Source organism: Capsicum annuum, chromosome 12, assembly GCF_002878395.1.
Source record: "Capsicum annuum cultivar UCD-10X-F1 chromosome 12, UCD10Xv1.1, whole genome shotgun sequence".
Lineage (NCBI taxonomy): Eukaryota > Viridiplantae > Streptophyta > Magnoliopsida > Solanales > Solanaceae > Capsicum > Capsicum annuum.
This window is the reverse complement of record NC_061122.1, coordinates 48,735,265-48,762,336: the sequence shown is the minus strand read 5'-3', so window position 1 is coordinate 48,762,336 and position 27,072 is coordinate 48,735,265. Positions and strand designations below refer to the sequence as shown.

At 34.1% G+C, this 27,072-nt stretch overlaps 1 long non-coding RNA gene across 1 annotated transcript; it reads right to left on the bottom strand.

The window, feature by feature from the left end:
- Positions 1–5,371: 5,371 nt before the first annotated feature.
- Positions 5,372–22,326, bottom strand: LOC124889532. The gene is made up of 2 exons (XR_007048596.1): positions 21,658–22,326; positions 5,372–5,676 (listed from the first exon to the last, which is right to left on the bottom strand). It is a non-coding gene; the product is annotated as an uncharacterized LOC124889532 (long non-coding RNA).
- Between the last annotated feature and the right edge of the window lie 4,746 nt (positions 22,327–27,072).

Sequence of the window (27,072 nt, the reverse complement as noted above, 5' to 3'; positions counted from 1 at the left end):
TAGGGGAGTTGGAGCACTTAGAGAAGCGTTGTGATTTTCGTTATTATAGACGTTTCAAGTTTGAGGAAGTTAGAGAGACTATTCAAAGGATACAAAGGGGTAGGGCGACAGGAACTGATGAGATTCCAGTGGATTTTTGGAAGTATATGGGTGGGGTAGGTTTAAGGTGGCTGACTAAATTGTTTAATGACACTTTCAAAACTACAAAGATAGCCGAGGCTTGGAGATAGAGTACTTTGATTCCTTTATACAATAACAAAAGTGACATTCAGAGTTGTAACAACTATAGGGGTATGAAGTTGTTGAGTCACACTATGGAGCAATGTTGGGAGAGAAAGAGGGATTTACACATGGTCTTCAGCGACTTGGAGAAGGAATGTGACAATGTCCCTAGGGAGGTTCTATTAAGATACTTGGAGGTGACAGATGTCCCAATGGCATACATAAGATTGATTAAGGACATGTATGAGAGAGCGAATACTTGAGTGAGGATGGTGGGAGAAGATTTAGAGTCTTTCCCTATCTTGACACGATTGCACCAAATATCAACTCTTAGCCTATTTTTATTTGCCTTCGTGATGGATGGGACGACTCAGTATATTCAAGGAGAGGTGCCTTGGTGTATGCTATTTGCAAATAGTATAGTTTTAATTGATGAGACACGACAACATGTTAATGATAAATTGGAGGTTTGGGGACAAACCCTGAAGTCTAAAGGGTTTAGGTTAAGTAGGACCAAGACAAAGTACTTGGATTGCAAGTTTATTGACTTGAAGCAGGAGGACGTGGTTATAGTAAAGATGGATTCCCAGGTTGTTTTTAAGAGGGATATTCTTAAGTATCTTGGTTCTATGATTCAGGGGAATAGTGAGATTGACGAGGATGTCTCTTACCGAATTGGGGCAGGTTGAATGAAATAAAGGCTCGACTCGAGAGTTTTTTCTGATAAGAAGGTGTCTCCCAAGCTTAAAGGCAAATTCTATAAAGTGACAGTCCGTCCCGTCATATTGTATAAAGTAGAATATTGGCCAGTCAAGAAATTCGATATTTAAAAGTTGAAGGTGGTGGAAATGAGAATGTTTTGTTGGATGTGTATACTAACTAAAGGTGATAGGGTTAGGAATGAGACTATTCGAAAGAAGGTAGGAGTGGATTTAGTGGAGGATAAGATACAAGAAATGATTGTTGAGATGGTTTGGGCAAATGATGAGGAGAGGCACTTATGCCTCAGTTCGTAGGTGTAAGAGGTTGGCTATAGAATATTTTAGAGGGGTACAGGTAGGCCGAATAAATACTGGAGGGAGGTTATTAAATGTGAAATGAAGCAGTTATTGCTTACCGAGGACATGACCTTAGATAGGAAGGTATGGAACATGTGAATTAGGGTAGAGGACTAGTGCGTATGGGTGAGTTGTAGCTAGTAGTTAGGAGTGATTTGGTGTAGCAGGGCTAGTAATCTTAGGGCTTTATACATTGACTGGAGCTTCTAGTTCGGAGGATTTGGGTGAGGTATGTGTCTTTGGTTTGTTAGTGTAGAGTATTACTTTGTGGGTGTCTTATTTCTATTATTTCATCTTCTTTCTTGCTTTATTATGACTTTATTTTACCGCCTTTTTGGTACTGAACCGGGGGTATATCGAGAATAGTCTCTCTACTTCTTCACAGGTAGTGGTATGGACTACATATATTCTACCTTCCCCAGACTACACTGGGTTTGCTATTGTTGTTGTTGCACAATTGACCACTATCAATACTTTGAAAATTTTTGTTATAGCAATTGAATGAGTTATCCCTTTTTTCTTAGAGAATTGGTGGATAAAAGAGTAAAAGAACTTCAATTTTGCTTGTTCTAAGGAAAAAATGTTCTGAATTAGATGCTTTGATGTGTTTGAGAATTTGTATATTGTATATTTTGAGTATGTTAGAGTAAGGATGTGCTTATGCATGTCGAATTGATAATTGGGACCAAGAAAAAACAAGAATAGGAACGAAGAACAAAATTTTATATCCTTCGTAGTTGTTTGACTTGCATGTGCTAAGTGTATAGCTAGCGTTCCTCCATTGATCTCCCATGTTCAAGGGATAAAAGTCTTAGGAGATATATTCGCGAGGAGCATGTGTCTAATTTTTAACGAAATGAAGTTGTGATTGTGATATTTGTGTGTAAAAATACATACTAGGTTCTCGTTGCCAATAAATGTGATTAATGTTGCTATATTTGAGCAATTGTGTACCAAAAACTACCCCAGACAACACTCTTAGTATATTAGAGACTAGATAGTAAAAGCACAACTTTCTCATAATTGTGGACTACATCTTTGGTGGTGGCCAGATTCCATGCCAAATCTTTGACTAAAATGTGTCCTTAGAGCGTCTGATACTCCACATTTATTATAATACTTGTCCTTGATATAAAACAAATGAAAATAACTCTCCTAGACGTATAATCAAGGAAAAAGAAATATGAAATAATGTCTATACTCCTATTTTCTTAACTATCATGCTAGTGATATGAGAACGGCGTAAAATTATATTTCTCGAACTCCTCAATAATGTCGATGGATGCATGTCAGACCTTCAAAAAAAGTTTACTTTTAAAAACTATGACGCGGGTGCAATAATATTTGTGGAGAGTCTGAACAACTTAGGTGTAAAACTATTTTAAATTCAGGCATAGAGGTTAAGTGGCTTTGGTCCACTAAAGGAGGTGAAAAATTTGAGTTTTATTGTACTTATACCATAGAATTTCCCACGCTGAACTTCTGTTACTAGTAATGTGGTCAATAAAGTATAACGTAATTTATAAGATCTGATACTAAATTGTGATTTGTCATTGCAGTAAAAGATCATTTGGAACATAGGGAAGAAAAAAGGATGATCCTCTAAGTACTCCCAAGTTTGGAGCAAACTATACAATTTTTTCCAGCATATGAAGGACAGAAGGAGCTTAACTCAGGGATTGATGTTGGAAAAACAAAAGGCATCAACTAAAATTCTGATTTTATTTTCGAGCTTAGCTCTTTAACTTTCTTTTGATCTTTGTGATCAAGAAACAAGTTCATTACACTATATAGACCCTGCGTTTAGTTAGATGAGCCTCAAGTTTGAGTCTTGATTTTTTTAGTTTGATCCTAGATAAGGTGATAGTGTCGATACTGTTCATGTGATCATTGGATTAGCAAATCATATTCGCTGGAGAAGGTGAAGAAGAGACCATGCACACTGATATTCATTATAACTACTATTTTGCTTGGGCTTTTCAAAAAATTCAATAGATGTATGTTGGATTCTCTAAAAGTACATTATTTTTGGAGAATTCAATTCGGATGCGACACCAAAAGTTATGACTCTGAACATTTCAATGAAAAAATAACACCGACTCCTCTTTTAAGGTAAAAGAATGAAAAACTTTAACGAATTGTGATTTTTTGTTATAATAATAAGTCAAAATGTCAAACTATACCATTTAAATAGATATCATTTATTTTAATGCAAATTTCTACTTTTTATAATTTTTTCCTTCTTGCATATATTTTATTGTTTGATGTGAGACACACGTACAAAATACGTACCCTAAACTATATATATATTCCTCATTCAAGTTTGAAATTGAAATAAGGGTCATTTAAATAAATAAAACTTCTTTTAAAAATAATCTCAAGATTAGGAATATTTTGATTGATGTACTCTTAAAAGCAATTCACCAATTATGAGAGTTGGAATTGCTCCGTTTACTTCTTGATGTTATTTTAAGCATTTTAATATTATTATTATTGTCCTTTATTATTATTATTATTATTATTATTATTATTATTATTATTATTATTATTTAATAATATTATAATGCATGATTCTTGAAAGCTATGCAGTACAATAGTGCATTATTTGTTGTTACTTTGCATAGTTGACCTTAATTTTTAATGCCATTATTTGGCATAATTCTCACGTTTATGGCTGCATTTTCAGCTTCCAAAAAACTCCTATATCATTTGTACTATGAAACATTAATCACAATAGTTAGTGGTGGTGTGATATGTATATAAGTTTCATGTAACTTCCCCTCTTTAGTCCTCCATTATCCTATTATTTATGTGGTGTAACTTCCCCTATTTATTCCTCCATTATCCTATTCTTTATGTGGTGTAACTCATGAAACTCTTACAACCATTGTAACCTCTATTCTATTTATCTTCCCATTTGTTCTTCTTATTCATTACATGAAATATTTCTTCACCTATAATAGAGGCGGTCTTGCATAGTTTTGATATATGCAAGATATTATAGAGTTCACAAAAGATAGTAAAAAAAAAAGAGTTCATTTGTTGAAGGAAGGTGTTCTTTTTGTGAAGCTTTTAACTCAACTCTTGTCCAGAGTTGTTGAGTTGTTCTTTGTTTGAAGGCTGTTGTATCATGGAGGGAACAAGTCAAGAAGATTACTGCTGGACCGGTGAAACAATTTGCTGCAGTGGGCTTGAATCTCCTTAAAGAGAGCGAGATATCCGCGCCTCAGCTAAAGAAGAAGAAAAAGATAACTTTTCATTATTTCATTTGTAATATTTTTAGTAATTTCACCAACAATTTTAAGGAGATTCAATGACAACAACTGAAAAATCCACGGATGTCAAGATGGGAGATCTTAACAAGCCATTCTGGTTCAACGGTACTCATTTCAAAAGGTGGAAGGATAAAGTGCTTTTCTACTTGAGTCTTCTCAATCTCTCTTATGTTTTAACTGAGAAGAATCCAAATAAAGTAAATAACTCTTCCATGAGTGATGAAGAACTCATTTCTCTTCAAGAGAAAGTTGAAAAATACGATGGTGACTCATACAAGTGTCGGTACGTTTTACTTAATTGTCTATCTGATATTTTTTATGATTATTATGATAGAACTTACTCTAGTGCAAAGAAAATTTAGAAAGCATTGCTAAGGAAGTATGATACTGAGGAGGCGTGCGGGAGCGAAAAATATCCGGCTAGCAGATTTTATCATTTTCAATTGGTGGACAACAAATCAGTGGTAGACCAAGCTCAGTACATCATAATGATTGTTGGAGAGCTCAGGTATGAGGAAGTCAAATTGGAGATAACCTTATTGTTTATGGCATAATTGATAAACTTCCACCTTCATGGAAGGAATTTCAAAAAACTATGTGTTACAAGCAAAAGAAAACTTCTCTTGAGACTTTGATAGTGAGAATTCGCATGAAAGAAGAAGTAAGGGGTCAAGATGCACTTTTGCAAATAGAAGAGAACAACATCACACCTGTCATGACCCAAACTAGGGCCTAACCGTCACGGACATCCCGAACCATGAAGGCCCAAATGTTCTACTCTATTTGATCTGGTAATTATGCACAACATTTATATAATAAAAGAAAATGCGGAATTATAATCTAATACAGAAACATTGTCATACTATGGATTCAGTTTACCAATAAGGAATGAAATCCGAAATCAACTAAACAACATCTGGAACAGTCTACAAAATCTCTACTACATGATCTAAAGACAACTGTCTGAAAAGATAGGACAAGGCCCCCAATAGATCAAAATAAAGAAACAACATAATCTAAAATAACAGGCCTTCTGAAACAAAGAAGGCTCACCACTGCACAGATCACTTCTCTCTGGATACTTTACTGATTAGCCGGGCCCCTAGACTAAGCTTCTGAACCTGAAAGGTAGGGAAGAGGGGTCAATATAGATGTACTGGTACGCAGAGCAAATCCAAAATAATAATTTATATTTAACATATATGAGAGCAATTTAAAATAGTTCATAAACATATCATATGGTAAGGAATCACATAGACATTTTTAAAAGACTCTAGGAAAACATCTGAACTCTGTGACACTCTTTGTATTACTTCTGTGCTAGGTAGTGTACCCTACAATCTGTAATCCCATGGGCTATATGGGATCTGCTATTAACTCGGAAGCCAAGCCCCCAACCCAATGCAAGGGACGGAGTCTCTGAATCTACTATGCCACACGGCCGTCGCCAACATACAATAATAATCTACCCGTATCGGTAAATACAGTTTTAGGCTAAGAGTTACTTGAACTCATGCCTTCCTTGGGTAACCACCTAACTCTCTTTATGCCCATTTTTAGTTCTTTTAACATGCATTCTCTGAAAACATACTCTGGAGTCTTTAACTCTGTCATGGCATACATATATATGGTATCATCATACCATTGACTTGCAAGTCACATTCTCTGAGCCATTTATAGCAAATTATATCTTAATTTTCAAATTATGAATTTCAGGACCACCATATCAATAATTCTTTCAAGAAACTCATGCTTTAAAATTCATGTAAAACTATGCAAGCAATTCTCTTTATCAACAATTCAACAAACAATGGTGGTCATGTCCAAAGTCTATACCTCATCCAATTCTTCTCTTTAACACAAAATATAGTTATATCAAGACACCCTCTCAATAATTCTAAATCAATATTTAAATACTATGACATTGAGAAAACATCTTTCAAATCACAAAACATGCATTTCAACTCTTTTCCGACAAAACTAAAATCTTTAATTTATCACACGAGAGGGAGTCCATAATTTATGCTCTCAAACAATCTTCAATCTCAAATTTCATATATATACGTATACAAGTAAATCAATTTAGGGGGAAAGGCCTAAGGACCAAATCAATAATACATTTAAACATTCATAATGCAAAATAAAATCATGTATTTCAAAAAACCCCTTTCTAAAATAATGCTTGAAAATTTTTACATCATGTTCTAGTGTTTCAAGCCCATGTAGTTATTTTTTAGGATAAATTCCACGTACCTCAAATTAATTAATTTAAAGAGAAGAACTTGAATCTCGATTCATTCCTAGGAAATCTTGAACTTAAGGCTTGATTTGCTTGAATTTCTTGTTCTTGGAGAAAATCCTAGTTGGATGTTATTTTGAGAGTGAAGAGGAAGTTTTTGATGTTGTAAAACTGATAGTGATTGATTAATAACACTTAAGGGGTGATTTAATTCGTGTGAAAGGTTTTTGGAGTGAGGGAAAGACCAAAATACCCCTAAGGAACCGAAAAAACTTGCATAATTACATAAGTTGATGACCAGGGTTGACGGGCCGTCACTCAGGTGATAAGTCGTCACCCAGGTCATCACTTTTAGGATGGTTTTTACCATTCATTGCCTTAGGCTAATGAACAGGTCGGACGGGCCGTCACACAGCTGATAAGTCACCAGCCTCGTCATCACATTTTGGCAGACAGACACTTCAAAGTAAAATAAGCATAACTTTCTACTCAGATATCGGATTAAAGCGATACTAGTGGCATTGAACAGAGGACTCAAAGAACTTTCATTTGATAGATATTAGGCCTCCTAGTTCGTTATATACAAAGAGTTACTATTGATTGAAGTTGACCCAAGTTTCGACGCTCACTCAAACTCGAAAAATAGGAAAGCTTTCAACTCGTCCTTGAGTTTGGGGACATCTATGATCTTAATTCATGCTCAAATAGGTTCCCACACTATATAATTGATTAACATACAAAATTTACATAGGATTTATGGCTTTTGGATCATTTATGCATACAAACGACAGTTTTCGTTCTAGCACGAAATGCAGGGTGTTACAACACCGAAGGTAAATTTAATTTCTTCCAATAATACTACCCCTGAAACTAACAAATATACTACTTCGAAGCCTAAGAAGAAGAAAAATTCAAGAAAAATAATGGTAGACATCCCAAGGACAATAATAATGAAAAAAACCAAGCAATAAATCAACATGTACAAGAAAAAGAATAGTGCTTTGTCTGTGGCAAGAGTAGGCATAGTGCTTGATTTTACAAATTTTGAAAAAATGGTCCTAAACCTCAGGTAAAAATTATCAAAGAAACATTTGTGGAGTAATAATAGACATTAACATGGTGGAGAATGTTGATGGATGGTGGGCTGACTCTGGTGCAAACCGTCATGTCCGTTATGACAAAGACTGGTTTAAGAAATATGCTAATTTTGAGGAGCCTAAAACTATCATGCTTAGAGATTCACACACAACTCAAGTACTGGAAATGGGAGATATAGAGTTGAGATTTACTTTTGAAAGAGTATTAATTTTAAAAGATGTACTTTATACTCCTTGCATGAGAAAAAATTTGATGTCTAGTTTTCTTCTTAATAAAGCAGGCTTCAAATAGATTATTGAATCTAATCAGTATGTAATTATGAAAAATAATGTTTTTATGGGAAAGGGGTATGCATGTGATGGTATGTTCAAGTTGAATGTTGAAATGAATAACACATCTACTTCTGCTTATATGCTTTGTTCTTCTAATTTTTGGCATACTCGTTGTGTCATATAAATGATCATAATGTGAGAATTAGGAGTAGTTTAGGATTAATTCTAGTGATCAACAAGAACTTTAAAAAATGTGAGGCTTATCGTAAAGATAAAATCACAAAAAGACCTCATTTTCAAGTTGAAAGAAAAATTGATTTATTAGAATTAGTTCATACTAATATTTTTGAACTTGGAGGAATTTTTCTCGTGGAGGAAATAAATATTTTATCACTTTCATTGATGATTTTTCTAATTTTACATATGTTTACTTAATGAAAAATAAAACTAATGCTTTTAAGAACTTTAAAATTTTTCTCCATGAAGTTGAAAATCAGTTTAATAGAAAAATAAACAGAATTAGAAGTGATAGAGACCATGAATATGAGTCATATTAATTCAGTTCTTTTGTTAGATCATTGGGTATAATTCATAAAAACTATTCCTCCTTATTCTCCTGCATCTACTGGTGTAGCAGAAAGAAAGAATAAAACTTTGATTGAGTTAACTAATGCCATGTTAATTTAGTCTTGTGCACCTTTAAATTTTTAGGGTGAAGCTCTTTTGATTGCTTGCTATGTGTTGACTCGTGTGCCTCACAAAAAGACCAAACTAACACCTTTTGATTTGTCAAAATGTCATAAGCCAAATTTGAGATATCTAAGAATTTGAGATTGCTTAGCCTATGTAAGGTTAATGGATCCTAAAATCTCTAAGTTTGGTAAAAAAGTTACTACTTGTGCTTTTATTGGTTATGCTTCACATAGTACAACCTATAGATTTTTTTAATCTAGAAGATAGTATTATAATAGAATCTAGTGATGCTATTTTTTATGAAAATAAATTCTCTTTTGATTCTAAAAATGGTGAGGGCCAAAGGACTAAAGAAAATAATTTTTCACTACCTAGTTCTTCTCCTTCTACTTTAAAAAATAAAGAAAATGATGATTTTGAGTTAAGAAGAAGTAAACGAGCTAGGGTAGAAGAAGATTTTGATCGTGATTATTATGTTTTAAACATTGGAGATTACCCTATCACGTTAAAAGAAGTTTTGTCTTCACATGATATTATTATCTGAAAAAAGGCTGTAAATGATGAAATGAAATCACTAATTTTCAATAAAATTTAGAAGGTAGTTGATTTACCACCGGGTTGTAAATTAATTGGATGTAAATGGATCATGCATAAAAAGTTAAAATTAGATGGATCTGTTGATAAACATAAAGTTAGACTAGTGATTAAAGGTCTTAAACAACTAGAAGGCTTAGAATTTTTTGTTACTTTTTCTCTGGTAACTAGAATTACATCCATTAGACTTTTTGTTGCTATTGTAGCAATTTTTGATTTACAAATTCATCAAATAGATGTAAAAACTGCTTTTTTAAACAGAGACCTAAATGAAGAGATTTACATGAAAAACCGAGTGTTTTGTTGAGGTCGGCTAAGAAAGCAAAGTGTGTAAACTTAATAAATTCCTATATGACTTGAAATAGGCACCAAAACAATGGCATGAAAAGTTTGATTCTAGCATGATTGATAATGTCTTTAAAACAAATGAGTGTGATAAGTGCATATACGATAAGTCTTAGAATAATTCGCATGTTATTATTTGCCTACATATTGATGATTTATTGATCTTTGGCTATAACATGAATGTTATTGGTGAAACTAAAAATATTTTTAGAAGTCATTTTGATATGAAAGATCTTGAATAGGCAAATTTTATTCTAGGAACAAAAATTACTAGAACATATGATGGAATTTTCCTTGACCAGTCACATTATTTTGAGAAAATTTTGAAAAAATATAATTTCCTTGATTGCAAGCATGTTGTAACTCTATTTGATTCTAGAGTTCACTTGTTTCCCATTGAAAGTGAAAATAATGTTTAAATCAAAAGGATTATTCTAGCATAATTGAAAGTTTGAGATATGTGACTGATTGCACTAGACCTGGTATTACATATGCAGTAGAGGGTTTACTAGCAAGCCAAGTATTGAACATTGACATCTTATAATGAGAGTAATGTAATATTTAATTAAAATGAAAAATTATGGTTTGTTCTATTTAAAATATCTTATTGTACTTGAAGGCTTTTGTGTTGCGGATTGGATTACTTTGTCAGGTGATTCCTTATCCACTACTGGTTATGTTTTTACTTTGGGCGATGGTGCTATTTGCTGGAAATCTAAAAAAAAAAAATTATTGCTAACTCTATCATGAAGGCTGAACTAATTGCTTTAGCTTCAGCTAGTGAGGAAGCGAATTGATTGAGAGATTTGTTATTTCAAATACCTTATTTTGAAAAACCAATTCCTCCGATATTAATTTATTGTAATAATATCACTACAATTTGTAGAGTTTAAAATCGTTATTATAACAGGAAATACAAACCTATAAGGAGAAAACACAATAATGTGAGATCATATTTGACAAATGGTACTATTAATGTTGATTATGTCAAATCTTGTGATAATCTTACAGATCCATTGACTAAGGTCTTAGCAAGAGAAAAGGTCTGGAGCACATCGAGGGGGGTGGAATTAAAGCCTAATGAATCTTGAGTCATATGTGAGGAAACCCAACCTGGGGTCTAGAGATCCTATAACCAGGTTCAATGGAAAAAACGAATCACATGTTGACTTGTTGTGAAAAATGCACTATTTTTTATCCCTCCCTATAGTGTGAGTGCATTTATCTGTAATGATTGTGGGGTTGAGTTTAAAATTTTTTTTAATGATAATCTATAGCTCGTATGGTGGGGTTCTAAAATTACAGAAGCACTCTCGACGAATTTCACATATGTGAGTGTGGAGGGAGGCTGCTGCCTATTAGAATTAGGCTCATTCATAAAAGACACTCATTAAAATTGGGGTAGTACAAGGCTGTAACATGCTGGCTATAAAGCTCATGTCAACACCTTGACTATTATGTGCAAGAATTACTGCTTTACTAAGTGGAAGTTCAATGCAGAGCACACCTTCATTATGCATGGTAGTCTTTCTTCAGCTAGTAGACTCTCTTATTAATATTAAAATGAGTGGAGAATTGATGTAGTTTTAAGCATTCTAATATTATTATTATTATTATTTAATATTATTATAATGCATGATTCTTGAAAGTTATGCAGCATAATAGTGCATTATTGTTGTTGTTACTTTGCATGATTGTTGCCTTTATTTTTAATGTCATTATTTGGCATAATTCTCACGTTTATGGTTGCATTTTCAGCTTCCAAAAAAACACCTATTTTATTTGTATTATGAGCCATTAATCATAATAGTTAGTGGTGGTAGGATGTGGATATACGTTTCATTTAATTTTCGCTTTTTCTTTCTCCATTATCCTATTCTTTATGTGGTGTAACTCATGTAACTCTTGTAACCATTGTAACCTCTATTCTATTTATCTTCCCATTTATACTTATTATTCATTGCATGAAATATTTATTCACCTATAAATAGAGGTGTTTTTGTATGTTTTTGATATACACAAGATAATATAGAGTTTACAAAAGATAGGAAAAAATAGAGTTCATTAGTTGAAGGGAGGTGTTTTTTTTGTGGAACTTTTAACTCAACTCTTGTCCAGAGTTGTTGAGTTGTTCTTTGTGAAAAGACTGTTGTATCCTGGAGGGGACAAGTCAAGAATATTACTATAGGACTGGTGAAACAATTTGTTGCAGTTGATACCAAACGGTATCTAAAAGAGCACGAAAACAGTCCGCAAATACACAAACAGTTCACACACACAAGACACTAAACGAAAACAACAAACTCAAACTTAAACGATAAAAAGATATGTAACTTAACATAGTGAGAACTCATAATGCAGCAACTAAAGAGTGTATAAATACTCTAAAACCTCCACAAAAGAAGTTAACAAGCAATACGTTCTTACGGAACACAAGAGGAACTCAGTTCACTCAAGCACTCTCGTTTCTAGCCGATACATACAACACAAGAAGAAACCATTTCTTGTGATGTCAAAGTGATGGTCTACTCTCTTCTTGAGAGAAAATTGATGTTCAATATTACAAGTGATTTCAAGAATGAGCTAACTAAGAAAATAAGACTAAGGGTTCCTACTTATAGTCTATTGCAAAAGAGATGGGAAATGACACATTTACCCTTAATGAAGGGGGTGGGTTTGGAGTGTATAAATGGGGCTGACTTGTAGTGTTTTTAAGACACTTAAGGCATGTCTTCACACTTTAATACATACACTTCCTTGGATGAACTTAAGACATGCTCAACTACGTCTATTTTCATAAACGTGCCTTGTAGTCTTTGTAGTTCCCGAGCTTGGACAAGGCTTTGAAAAAGGCTTCAAAGATCTTCAATTTCTTTACAAATCCGAAACGTGGACTTTAACAAAAACTTGTAATCCTTGTGCTCTTCATGCTTGTATCATCCTCTCCACCTTGAAAGGAATTTATCCTCAAATTTGCACCTTACAAAACCAAAGAGAGGGAAAACATACACATAATCCTCATGATATGAGGGTTAGTATTAGTACCACAAATTATATAGACATGCCAAGGGGGTACACTTTTGGAATACAACCAACAATCCTTTGTTATGATCATGAAACACATACCACAAGAATCACAAAGGACATGACTAAGATAAACATCAAGGAAAGAGGATTGCAATCCAAAACTATCATATATGTCATCAAGCCAAGGTTGTTCACATTTGGAATATACCCATGGGTCCTTTGTGTGTGACATGAAAAGCTTAGTATGAATGGCTCAAAGGAAGTGTCTTTGGAAAATATCAAGAGATAAGGAAACTACAATGGTCTTCTCCAATGACTAGTAACTATCGAACATTCATATCAATAGCCAATTTGAGACCGAGAATGAAAGATATATATTCAGCCATATTATTGATGCATGGAAAGCACAGTTTGGCAATAACTGAGTAATGTTGACCAGTTTCTAATATCAAGACTGCTTCAATTCCTGAACCCTTGAAATTAACTGTCTATCAAAGAATAATCTCCAACTTGGGTATACTTTATTAATATCTTATCCTACAAACAATAACTCTTCATCTGGGAAATAAGTTTGGAGTGGCTCATATTCTTCATCAACTGGATTTTCTATTAGATAATCTGCTAGGGCTTGCCCTTTGATTGTTTTTTGAGTTACATACAATGTCGAACTCACTCAACAATATTTACCATTTGGAAAATTTCCCTGTGGGAATGGCCTTTTGGAATATGTACTTCAAAGAATCCATTCTAGAAATGGGATACGTTAGATACGACGTTAGGAAGTGCCTTAGCTTCTAGGCCACCCAGGTTAATACACAACACGTCCTTTACAATAAAGTGTAATGAGCCTTATATGGAGTGAACTTCTTAATCAAGTAATAAATTAATCTTTTCTTCTTTTTGGTTTTATCATGTTGCCCTAAGAAATATCCAAATGCATTGTCTGAAACCAATAAATAGAACAACAGAAGACTTCTTTCTTTTGGTCGAACTAGTATCGGTGGATTAGATAAATAATCCTTGATTGTGTCAAAAGTTGTTTGTCATTCTTTGGTCCATTTGTTTGGTGCATCTTTATTTAACATCTTGAGGATAGGTTCACAAATAATAGTTGACTGAGCTATGAACCTGCTGATGTAATTCAACCTTTCTAGGAAACTCATGACTTCCTTCTTTTTCTTCAAAGAAGGAATTTCTTGGATCTCCTTAATTTTTAAGGGGTCAAGATCAATGCCCCTTTTACTAATAATGAAAAACCAATAATTTCCTAGCTGGTACCCCAAAAGCACACTTGGCAGAATTCAACTTCAAATTGTACTTCTACAATTGATCAAAGAACCCTCTCAAGTAGGATAAGTGGTCTGAACTCTTGTGGGACCTGATGATCATATCGTCCACATACACTTCAATCTCTTTATGGATCATATCATGAAATATGGTTATCATTGCTCTTATATACGTAGCACTGACATTCTTGAGACCAAAGGGCATCACCATATAGTGATAAACACCCTAAGGCATGATGAAAGTTATTTTCTGTGCATCTTCTTCATCCATTAGTATTTGATGATACCCGGTAAAATATCCACGAACGACTGCATTTCATGTCTTGCACATTTGTTGATGAGAATATGGATATTGGGTAATAGAAAGTTATCTTTAGGTCGGGCTTTGTTTAAATCTCTATAATTGACACAAATCCTGATCTTTCTATCCTTCTATGGTACTGGAACAATATTGGCTAGCCATGTTGGATACTTTGTAACTTCAACTACATTGGCTTGGATTTGCTTAGTGACTTCTTCCTTGATTCTCAAATTCACATCTGGCTTGAATTTTTGAGACTTTTGCTTCACAGGATTGAACCCTGGATCAATTGGTAACTTATGTGATACTAAATCTGTACTCAATCCTGGCATATCGTCATAGGACCAAGGAAATACATCAAAGTACTCTTTAGGTAACCTGATAAGTTTTGTATTCTGATCATCTGTCAGATGCACACTTATTCTAGTTTCTTTGACTTCACCCTCATCACCAAGATTAATTACCTTAGTCTCCTAGGTTGGGCCTTTCTTGATCCTCAAAATTCTTTAGTTCCTCTGTTAACTGGTATGGGGCCATTGTTTCTTCTTCATACTCTTCTCATTCATCATTTTTGCTTTAATGTGTTCATTTAGCTCTTGACATGTCATGACATTGGCAGGTTTTAAATTATTATTACTCAAAACATAAACAACACAAGTTAGATTATAGTGATCGAATAATGCAACAAAAAATAGAAGACAAATATTTTCACAATACGAGAGGCTTTCATTGAATTTTTAAAAATTACAAATGTTGGCTATGATCCGCACTAGTGTAGGTCTGAGTTTTTTGGAAAGCATAAAACATGAAAATGAGGTAAATAAACTTAAAGGGTGGGTCTCGGGACTCATTCGAACTACCATCTATTTTGCAAACATAAAATTTCATCCTTTCATCTGCCATATCAATCGAGGAGTCATGTTTAGAGTGGAAGTCCAATTTGATAGCTTATCCCCTAGTTCATCTGTCTTATTCTCGGTCCTTTTGGAAAAATCTTCTATAATAGCATCACGCTCTTCAAACAAGTTCCCTATTCCATACTCGAGACCATCGCTTATAGGCTTTACATATATAGGGAATGACTGGTACAACAGAGGTAACATCTTCACCAATTCTGGACCTTTCTTCTTCGTATCCCTTTCAGATCTTTATTTGGCATATAACCTAACCCATATTTGGACAACTTTTCTAGAATCACAATAGGCTCAATGATTCCATCCAAATTCTTCCCTAAGTCGCATCCAGGATCGAACTGCTTTTCAGCATAACATTGCCAACATCTTATAGATCAAAGGCATTGGCTTATACGGAGTTGGGTCTTTCTCATCCGTATTCATGATCACCACCGTATAAAAATTACTTTCTCTTGGGACTTTTTAATCACAGAAACATAACCATTAGGGTGACTCAAATGACTCCCTTTTTCATGGATGACCACTTTATTATTTTCCTATACAAATTTCACTAATTGGTGTAACGTTGAAGAAACAACCCCCGCTGCATGAATCCAAAGCCTTCCTAAGAGAAGATTGTAACTTAAGGCAATGTCCAGCACTTGAAATGCTACTAGGAATTTTACAGGCCCTATTTGAAGATGCAACTTAATTTCCATGATGGTGTTTCTCTGACCCCATCAAAAGCTCTTATATTTACTGAGTTCTAATAAGTTTTTCCTATATCATGGTTCAACAGAGTCAAAATAGATAATGGGCAGATATTCAGACCTGATCCATTATCAATTAATATCCTATTGATGATCTTGTCTTGACATTTGATAATGATATGCAATGTCTTATTATTCATTACTCCTTCAAAGGGAAACTCATCTCTACCAAAGCTAATGCGATGGTCTTCCACTACTTTACTTATCATGGCCACTAAATTTTTGATACTTGTGCCTACGGGTGCGTATGCTTCTTCAAGGACTTTCGACAAAACTTTTCTATGATATTAAGAACTCATAAGCAATACCTAAATAGAAATTTGAGTGGGCGTCTTCTCTAAATATTTAATAATAGAGTACTCTTTCGGCTGTATTCTTCTAAAAAATTCTTCAGTTTCTCCTCCAGTGAATGGATTTTTTTAGCACTCTTCTTGTATTCATCATTAGCAATTTCTTTTGGAGTATAGCATCTTCATGATGTAGTCATTCCTTTTGCAGTGCCAGCTTTCACTATAAATTGTTCTCTTACAAGCATCAAGGCAAAGGCTTGATAAGGTGCAAACTTCTTAGTAACACTCAAGGCAGCCACTGCCTTTTGTGTTACTTTTTCTTTTTCCATTTCTTCAGGGATAGCCTACACTATAGATTTTCTCACCACCAACTCATCATCTATTTCTATCATACTGATGGTTGCCCCTTCATGGTTTGGGAGCGGGTTGGTAGTAATATTTGGTGGTGCTGTTTGAAGCGAAATCACATGTGATCAATCAAATTTCAAATCTTGAGCTTCATATTAATACAGTCCTCAGTTGTGTATCCAGTACCCCCTGAATGATATGCATAATGTTGATCGACGTGGAGAAATTAAGAATTGGTATTGGTGGGTTTTGGTGGGATAGGTTGGATAAGATCTACTTCCTTTAACCTTTTGAATAATTGAGTTCTAGTTTCAGCCAAAGCACTGAAACTCCTAGTGACTTTCTATTCTTGATGCAGACGAGGAAGATTATAGTCATTTTGGTTGGTGGGAGGAGGGACTTAATGGTAATTTTGTTTAATTAGGGATTTTTGGTAGGCTTGAAAATTTGAGAGTGGAGCTTGGTAAGGGGGCTGATGATTTGGCAATGAGGATGGATAATTCTGTTAATTGGAAAAGAATTTTGGTTGTGGAACTTAGGGACTAGGCTGGGTATAAAACATGGGTTGAGGATTTTGTAGAGTTGGAGGGTATACAGACGGTAAGGATAATTTCCCAAAATTAAACCCAAGAGATTTCCTTGACTTTTGGTTTGGACTAGAGGATACGAAGAACACATTATTTCTCTTTTTCTTTGGGAATTCTTAAGATCCAAGGTGTTCAAAGGCTTTGTTGATCTTCCCTGTCCTTATTCCTTCCTCCTCTATTTTACCTATCTCAACCAAATTAGGGAAGGTAGCACGAATCACTGATATCATCTTATCATAAAACTCTTCTTCCTAAGATCGGTAAGTACAACTACTATTTTTTCTTTCTGTCATAGGAGGTCGTACCTTTGCTTCATCTTTCCTCCAATGATAGGCATATTCACAAAAGAATTTATTAGACTTTCGATTGATGCAATTCAAAGAATATCAGTTAGGAACCATCTCGATGTTGTAGGAAAATCTATCGACAAAATCCTAGCCAAAACACTCTATTCAGGCAACTTTTTTAGTTTTTGTGAAGCAAACCACTCTAATGCCTCTCCACTTAGGCTTCGACTGAAGAGCCTTATCAATAATTCTTAATTTCTACCAGCGCCTAATGTTTGGTCACAATATCCTCTTAAGTGGGCAGTAGGATTTCCAGTACTATTGAATATTTCAAACTTCGGAGTTTTAAATCCCTCGGGCAAATTCAAATCGGGGTGGATGCAAAGGTCATCATAACCAAACCTTGTTGCATTGGGCAAACTATATGTTTTCTTCATCTTGGCGATCTCTTCTTTTATCAATAGTAGCTCCCTAGCATGGTTGTCTTCAGGAACCTTAGACTCCTTTTCCATCTCCTCATAGTAGTTGATTTCTGGGTTTTGGGGGAATGCATGGTAAGATGTAGATATTATGGTGGCTTGGAGGGTAGTGGGAAGGATATTTTAGGTTAGCAAAGGGTTTTGGGCAGTATTAGTGGAGTTTTGATAGGTGGGAATTAAGTTTTGAGGAATATTGACATTGGTATTAAAAGTGGGATGAGTTTTTTTTTGGGAAACAAAGGCATTTGGAGAGGTATTTTGATAATTTGGAGTGTAGCTTTAAGGATGGTAAGCATTTGGATTATTGTCGCGGTCGGTGTTATAAGTTTGGCATGATAGATTGATGGGATTAATAGGAGGTCTAGGCATAGAAGCGGAGGGTACGTCATTTGGTTGGTTGTCATTGTTAGGAGATCTAAAATGAGGGAATCAAAGTGGAAGCACATGGTTATCCAAAGCTGGCGTATTAGGAGAAATGGCCAAATTAGCCATATCTTTTTATCGTTGTACTTCTTCTTAAAGTTCCTCTATTCTCCAAGTTAATTCGGTGATCGTCTCACCTTATGTTGTTATCACACCATCCCTAACAGTAATTTTGGTGAGAGTGTTTTCCTTGCTACTACTAGTCATTCTTTTCTCTTCACTAGTGAAACGATGGTCAAGGGAGGAATTTTTATTTGCCTTAAATCTTATGAAGTATTGATGCTCCGCTGGTTTTTATCACAGACCAATTTCTCTTTATCATCTGATAAAGAAAAACAACTCAAAGGGTAACTATGTTAGCTTCTGTTCATAATAAGAAATACAAGATATTTGACGAAAGGTAAACACTTAAAAGCTGCTCATATTAAAGGTAAATTGATCCACAGATTAAGTATTGATATGGATAGAAGTTTGTGTATTCACTTTTGGTAAATAATTTTGACAGGAAGGTTGACTTTTTCAAACATAGATTCTTCTGCTCTTGGACTTGTTGAATTCTAAAATTTTCACCATAAATGGAAAAATAATATATTTAAAAGATAAGGGCTGAGTCTTATGTAGGTTGCCTACGTATCTAGCCAGGGAATTCAGGCCCAACATAGTTCAAGTTACACACAGATAATCTCAAAGTAGTTTGAATTACATCATAGTTCAAATTAAATAAAGGCAAAGTCCAACGTAGTTTGAATCTAATTATACCTTCTCTAAAGTAGATAAAGAGACTAGGCTCAAAAAAATCTTCCTACGTACCCCCATGGGATCAAGTCTCACATAGTTCTTGATTACAAAGACATCCTAAGGTGAAGTATAAACCTAAGTTCTACCAGAGTTGCTTTTTGTTAGTTTCAATAATCGAGTGACAATCCTACGCTCTCGTCACCCAGACCTTTATCTTCTTTGGTTGTTTTCTTTATGGAGAAATTGTTTTTCAACGTTAGGTTTGAAACATTATTAATAGACCCTCTTGCGTGATGCTCAAATTTTAAGGCCCTTGTAGATACCCTAGAGACGTCAAGGATTCCCCGATCGATATTAGCAATATGCCTTTTCACCAAAGTTGTTTCTACATTAATCGTTATGACCTCTCCGTGTAATCTTTTTTCTCCCTCTTTCCAATTCTGCAAATTTCTTCCTTGCTGCAGCTATTTTTTTTGGTTTTAGCAATTTTCTTTAACAACAAATCTTTGGTCTCCTCATCACTCACCAAGTGGATAATTGGAATTGGTGAAGTGATACTTCGTTCTGACATCTTCAAAAGTCAACCTTCCTATTTTATAGAAGTACAATTTAGAGGTTTTCCAAAAAGTTTTAGAATTTCTAACAAGTCTAAAAGACATGGATTTTTTTTTTTGGTTGGACTTTCAGTTGGTGAGTTTATATTTCTTCCTAAAGATTCTAGAAAAGAAAGGACTGGATCCATTTATCTTTAATCAGAGCATCACATAGAATATAAAATAATTATAACACATAATAGTATAATGATCGCACTTAAATATTCGCGTCCTAAATTGGGTAATCCTTTTATGCCAGGGGTGAGCCTAAATGTCAGACATTCGTGATTAGGATAGATTGATTCGAGCCACTGACAAGGATTTTTCTAACATATAACGTCACATAAAATATGATCGTTGATCGTTGGGTCGCGAATATCCATCGACACATAGGTGGATATCCTAAATGTAGAGTCGCTAACAAGAATCGACTCGACTAAGGTATATGCATGCATACTTAAATTGAAAGTGTGGCATACCTCTATCTTAAGTTTTTCTAAGATTTGGATAGACACGGACTTGAATTTCCTATATGAGAAGGCACGTGGTCCCCCGACAGTAAAACACCCACTCAGCCCACATATGTGTCGAATCTCTAAAGAAGGTATTTTGAAAGAATTTTGAGAAAGTACAATGTACAATCCACGTGTACAATGTGTGTGTGTGTTAGTTTTCCAGAGTGGAGGAGATATGAGCGGAATGACAGTGAATATGAAATTTAAATAAATATCCACGAAAGAATTAGCCACAAAAAGTTATAAAATTCCTTTCGGTTAGAACCTAGATAAACCCAAGCAGAGTCATCATTTCTATTACGACGCATTTTAAACTCTATAAAAGCATCATAACGTTGGCAAATTATTTTGAAAAATAAAGTAGAAGGAAAAAGAGTCACCACTTAATTTTAAAAAATATTAAGAAAATAGTGTAAAAAGGATATTTAAGAAATCCTAGGATAAGGGTTCAAGTAATTTTTCAGAGAAGGGGTTAGGCATTTCAAAACATTTGCAACTGCGGTTCATCGATGGGTTTAATATTTTTGGTGGCCAAAGAAAATTTATAAAGCATTTTTTAGTTAAATTCCTAACAATTCTATCAAATTTTGCCAGAGTTTGTTTTATCGATCTTATATTAAGAGAAGGAAATTTGATTCAACATTTAAAGTGAATGTTTGACTAAAACACGATAAGAATTAGTTTGAAATATTATCCAAGTTAAAATATCTTTTTTAGGAGAAGCCAAAAAGGATTTAATGAATTTATTAGAATAGTTTAAATCTGTAACCTATGCGACTTAACCAAGAAGAGTAATAATAAATAAATTGACCAAAATGAAATAACCTCTTTTGGAGACTCATCTAAATTAACAAAAGTTCTGGTCAAAGCAAATGTTAGTGACACAAATTATATAAAAACTAAGAATAAACAGCGATCTTAGGCCTTCGCCCAAAATCTAGTATTTGTCATTTTTACCACTTCCTTTTCTGATCTTCTGATGCGGAATGGGTCTTAAAAAATAATGGGTATGAATATTTAGAACTCATTTCTCTTTTTTCGTTGATCAAGTGAAATTAGTTAGGCTAACTCAGTGAAAATTCTATATGTTGGGCTTCCGCAGCCCATTGAGATGGTGCAAATGGAGTCCGAGCAGACTCGTACTGATTTCACATGCGTCAAAAAAAGAAAGGAATTAGTGATATGCAGACAATAATTGAGACGATATCTCGTAATGGAATCAACTCTTAATCAAAATCAATGGAACTGCATATTCAATGCTAGAACACTCCTATGACTGTATTTAGTCTAATAAAAGAAATGAATATCGAGAAGGGTTACTGACCTTTTTTGCAGTAGAGGACCAAGAAGACAAGTCCAAAGATCGATTCCACCACATACGTCAACTTCCGAGTTGTTCGAACGATGAAAAAACAAAGAGAGCAGCGTGGGTAAACCAAAGAAACTAGAGAATTTAGTGAATGGGAGAGTAAGATAAAAACTCAAGATATTCCCCAACTTCTTTACCACTTAACTCTATACCCTAAGGGGTGACCAAGACCTCTTTTATAGGAAAATTATAGGTTGCCTGGCTTTTCCAAAAAGCTTCCAAAATTTTTTTTTTTTTAAAAAAAAAATAAATTTAATGTCCTTGAGAAGATAAATTACAGGTTAAATTTAGTGCTGAAAAGAGATAACAAATAACCTTTTTTCAGTCGATTTGAATAACGAGTGACGGCTTGAAGGTGGAGAGGCTTGGACCCATAGGTTGAAGCCCTATAGCCATCGAATCGAAGAAACAAAACCCTCTCTAATTGATGGGTACTCAATTTTCTCCTACTTTCAGCGATTACAAAGTCTTAAAATTTATTTTGCTTCAGCTAAAAAGTTGACGGGAAGTGATGGGATAGTGACAAAAGAGATCAGATGAGAGGAGAGGTGAAAAAATCATCGGATTTCCTAATACGATGGTCCGAACATTAATCGGCATCGTTGGTGGATATTGTTACCTTTGTCGCTTTGTTGAAGTTGTTGCTTTGTACACTTATTAAAGGTGGAAAGGGAAATAGGGGATATAAGGTTGGGCCGGGTCGGTTTTGTTAAAGTGGGTTGGACTGGTGAGTTTCGTTGTTACAAAAGAGAAAGAAAATAGGTTGTCTTAGGTGATCTATTGGGTTGTTGAATGGGTTGGGCTGATTAAGGTCTAAATTGATTAAAATTAAGAAGGTAGAGGTTAGATTATTTTCTAAAAACCTTAGTTATCAGAAATTTAGCTAATTGTATTTGAATTTTAATCAATGAAAAATCAATTGGCTCATTGCATTGTAATTTTAGCCAAATAATCTAGTAAATTGGCTAAATCGAATCATGGTTTGAAATGAATTAATGACCGATTCAGTTCCGAGCTTCTAGATTTAATAAAATCAAATAAACATTCTCTAGATAAATTATCTTTTGAAAATAAATTGTATCGAGATTTTCCCGTTTGAATTAGTTTTCAAGATGAGTCAATAAACATCCAACTTTGATAAGAATATTTATTTAAATAACAAAATTCATATGATCCCGTATATGTAAATACAAAATGTATGATCGTTACTTGAATGGCGAAACTAATCCAAGTAAATATTTCAAAGGGCATTTATCCCGATAAAATAAATATTTTGAATTTATTTAAAATCAGAGAAACTAAGGATTAAACTTAGTCGTGGAGGAAAAAAATTAGGTGTCAACAATTGTCCCCTCCCTTTGGATAGAGTGGATGCAAGTAACCCTAGGCAAAGAGGGTTAAACGTTCCTAATTTTTGTCCGACCACAAATTCATTTCTCGAAAGTAGTTGGCTTTCGCACATATTTTGGGAAGTTATGGAAGGACCCCAACATCGGGTTTATTTTATTGTATTGTGCTTGTGGTGATATCTATTGATTATTGTGGGATATATTGGTATTCAAACATCTTTATGGGTTCATATTAGTTATTATGAGAAGTACCAGTACTTGAACACCTTCGTGGGATTGGGTGATGTAAAGTTTGCAGACACTAGATGTTTGGAATTTTTGGTACAGGGACAAGATCAAGATCTCGTACCTTATATGTCATGGCTAGTGGGCCCATAAGACCCTTAACATGTGTGTACAACACAATGGTGAGTGTGGTGGTTCCTTGAGTGAATTGAATTTATGTGTTGAATTGTTATATTTTGTTCCTTGATGAACCAGTATCTTAGTCTTCTGGTCATTATTGTTGTTGAATTGGATTCTTAAGTGGTTTAGGCTAAACTAGAATGCTTGGCATATCTCTTTTACTGTCTATCTACTTATGTAATTGAGACATGGTTAGCATATTGTTTATGTGTCATGGTTTTTTGACTTGGATTGATGTGGTATTCAGAGTGTTGACTTGAGTTATTACTTGTATTGACGTGTACTTGACTAAAATTTATGATGTTTTTTGAAATGCTAAGTGTTACATAATTGAAGTATAGTTAATTGGTAGGTGTTTATGATTGTTTGTTGTTTACTAAGTTATGGTTGCTTTTTCACATTTCTTATTTTAGGTTGGTTGATGATCCTACTAGTACACCATTATTTCTTGTGTACTGATATTATACGTTCTCTTTTTGTTGAGTGTAGAATATTTTTTGGTGACTGCATTGAGACCTCAGCTTTAGAGCAGACTATATTTCAAATTAACGATGAGCAACATATTTTGAAAAGCCATGAGCCATCTACTTAGTTTCTGGTCCATTTGTTTTAAGACTCAGATATTCTCTGTTGTTTTGGGTTGAACCTTTGTATTGATATTTGAAGTGGTTTTCGTACATAACTTTTAGATTCTAGGGTTTTTTAGACATTCATTTTATTTCACCATCTATGTTATTGGAAAACTTTGAGACATTGGATTTTAATTGAAGTAATTAGTTTATCTTGAATTTGGTAAAGTGATGGGTTTGAGTAAGTTGGATTTTAATGGTTCTCCCACTGGAGAGTTAGTGTGGGTGCCACTCCAAAGGGGTTTGGGTCATGACAAAGTTTGAATCAGAGCCCTAGGTTCATTTGTCTCAATATAATAAAATAGGTCTAGTAGAGTCTTGCGGAACAGTAAGAATATGTCTATACTTTTCTTCAAGAGGCTATAAGACTTTAGTAAATTATTACTTTCTTTCTACTTTTGTTCTATAACTTGATTCCAATTAGTAACTAGAAATTCATATTTGTATCTAACCTACTTTTTTATTTTGTCAATAGATGGTGAACATTAGAACTAACATAGCCAAAGCAGTAACCCATGCACCAATAGTTCCAATAGAGAAATCGACTGTTTGAGCTCGAGGAGAGGGTAGTAGAAGAGGGGGAGGTAGAGCAACACCTGCCTGCTCTGGTTGCAACAAATCAAGCCTACCAAAGATTTGAGACACCACCCCTACCCCAGGACCATTAAGAGGAGGTTGCGAATGAGTATGTTATGAAATAGGAGGAGGCGGCACAATCTGGGGGCATAAACCTTCCCCCAATGTCTTTTAAGATGATTTAGCATATGATTTCCTTTTTTAATAGGTTGGACAGTTCTAGCGTCACTTTGGATATGCCTTCTTAGAGAGCTTAACATCAAGGAATTGGTAAAAAGTAGCTAATACAATAGAGAAAGCTTAAGAATAAAACTAAATAATCCTTTTGTTTGAGGACAAAGATTAGACAAAAAATCTAATCCCTTTATAATAGTGGAGGAGGTCGCCATTTATAGGGTACAGGGACTGCCTTTGCCTAATAAAAGAGTGTCATATGTGTCTCATATTACTATATCCAATAGCCAGGGCCCACTTTCCATAGAGTTGTTGGAGGGTACCAACCTACTATTGCTTGTTAGACGTGATTCTATCAAGGGATGCCTGTGCTTCTAAGACACCTAATACATTGTCCTCCCATTTGTTCTTTAATGCGCAATCGTTATCTCTATTGATCTCATGCCATTTTGGTCTTTCCAGAGTGGTTGTTTCTTTATTTTGGCTTCTCTTATGGGATGACCCATTGTGGGCCATTTTTTGCTACAATTTACTTAAGTGGCCCAATTATATCTAGATCTTATTTTACGCCATACACGAATGACTTCCTTTCAGATAATTTTTTTTAACCGAGGTCAAAATATCAATATCATCTCTTATACATGTCATTTTTGTAAGACATTTTAAAGGAGGACAAAATACCAAGACCAACTCATTTTAGGGACATATTTGAACTTGCCCTAAAATAGGCTGATCCTGATATTTTATCCCCCATAAAAATAGTCTTACAAATATGGCCTTCATACGGAGTAGTCTTATTTTTTTGTCCCACTTCATAAATTTTATGCATAAGGTAGACGTTTTAACTCTTGCCCCCACAAGATATATGTTCATGACATTCTAAGAAAATGAATATACACAAGTTATCAGAAGTTCATCTTCGAAGGTAAAAGTTAAATTTCAGATATGTTGCCCATAAGGTTGACGTCTAGTATATTTTAAAACAATGAACCTGCTAAACTAGCCATAAGTTTTGCCTCACGGGCAAACATTAAAACTTATTTATAGGGGATAAAAATTTAAGACCACACACTTTGGGACAAAAATTCAAGACCAAATATTTGAAGAACAACAATTTAAGATCGAATATTTTGGAGATACTAGATGCAATTTCATGCCAAAAGCCCAGTGGGCTGGATTCCTTCATGCACCACTGGGTTTGTTATCAAAGAAATTGTTGAACTAGATAAATATAAATCCTAAATTATAGTTGCACTGTATCACTGGGCTGACAGTAGTTTGGACCAAATATTACTCATAACATTTCTTTGTGATGATTTATATTAACTGATCTATAATATCTTTCTCAAGTTAAACGAAAAAGATTATAAAAAATGTTCATTGTTACAATATACGAAATGAAACGTTTATTTGGAATAATTCTACGTTTGGTAAAAAAAAATTCCTAACTAATTGTTAGTTGAAAAAATGTTCTTTTGGTTGATGATTTGGTTAACCCATCACTTTTAGCCTTATTACTTGAATTCATAAAGAAATCATAATGAAGAGTAATATCTACATGGTTATCCTTATTTAGGAAAGAAAACTATTGACTTTTAAATTTGTAATCTAGCACTAAAATTATTTAATTGCCTATTATTCAAAACCAAGTGTCTCTTTAGGATAGATTCAAATCTGATTCATCCCATTGAATTGAGCAACAAAATCAACTTCTTACCTTTTTTAACCTATGTAAATCTCTCAAAAGTTAATGACTTCCTATTACAATGTGAACTTCAAATATTATAATTTGGTAAGAATATTATGAAGACATCTATTTAAAGGGGCTTTTCCTTTTGTAAGAAGCAAGTAATATAGAAAATTAAATAAATTAAGCTTCTCTATCGTTAAATAGCTCCAAATTTTATTTAGGAATGGTTTCTTTGAAATGAGACGTAATCAAGTGAGTTTCTATTTGATGTCTTATTTATTATATGTCTTTTTTTTAACGATCTTTAAGATGTTTTTTATGATATTTTCAATTCTTAGTGAGAAGCGGATCAAGAAAATAGCCAAATTACTTGACCTCTTAAGTAAAATACTCATCTTTGAGTTCAAGTTTGACAAAAAATTGATAGAAATGTGCACAACTTGTCCTATCACTGCTGAAGAAGCACGAAAGAACTTTTTGAACAAATTTAGTGGGGAGTGTGATGAATGGGAAGCAGAGGTTAGTTTAATTTCTTAAATATTCTTTC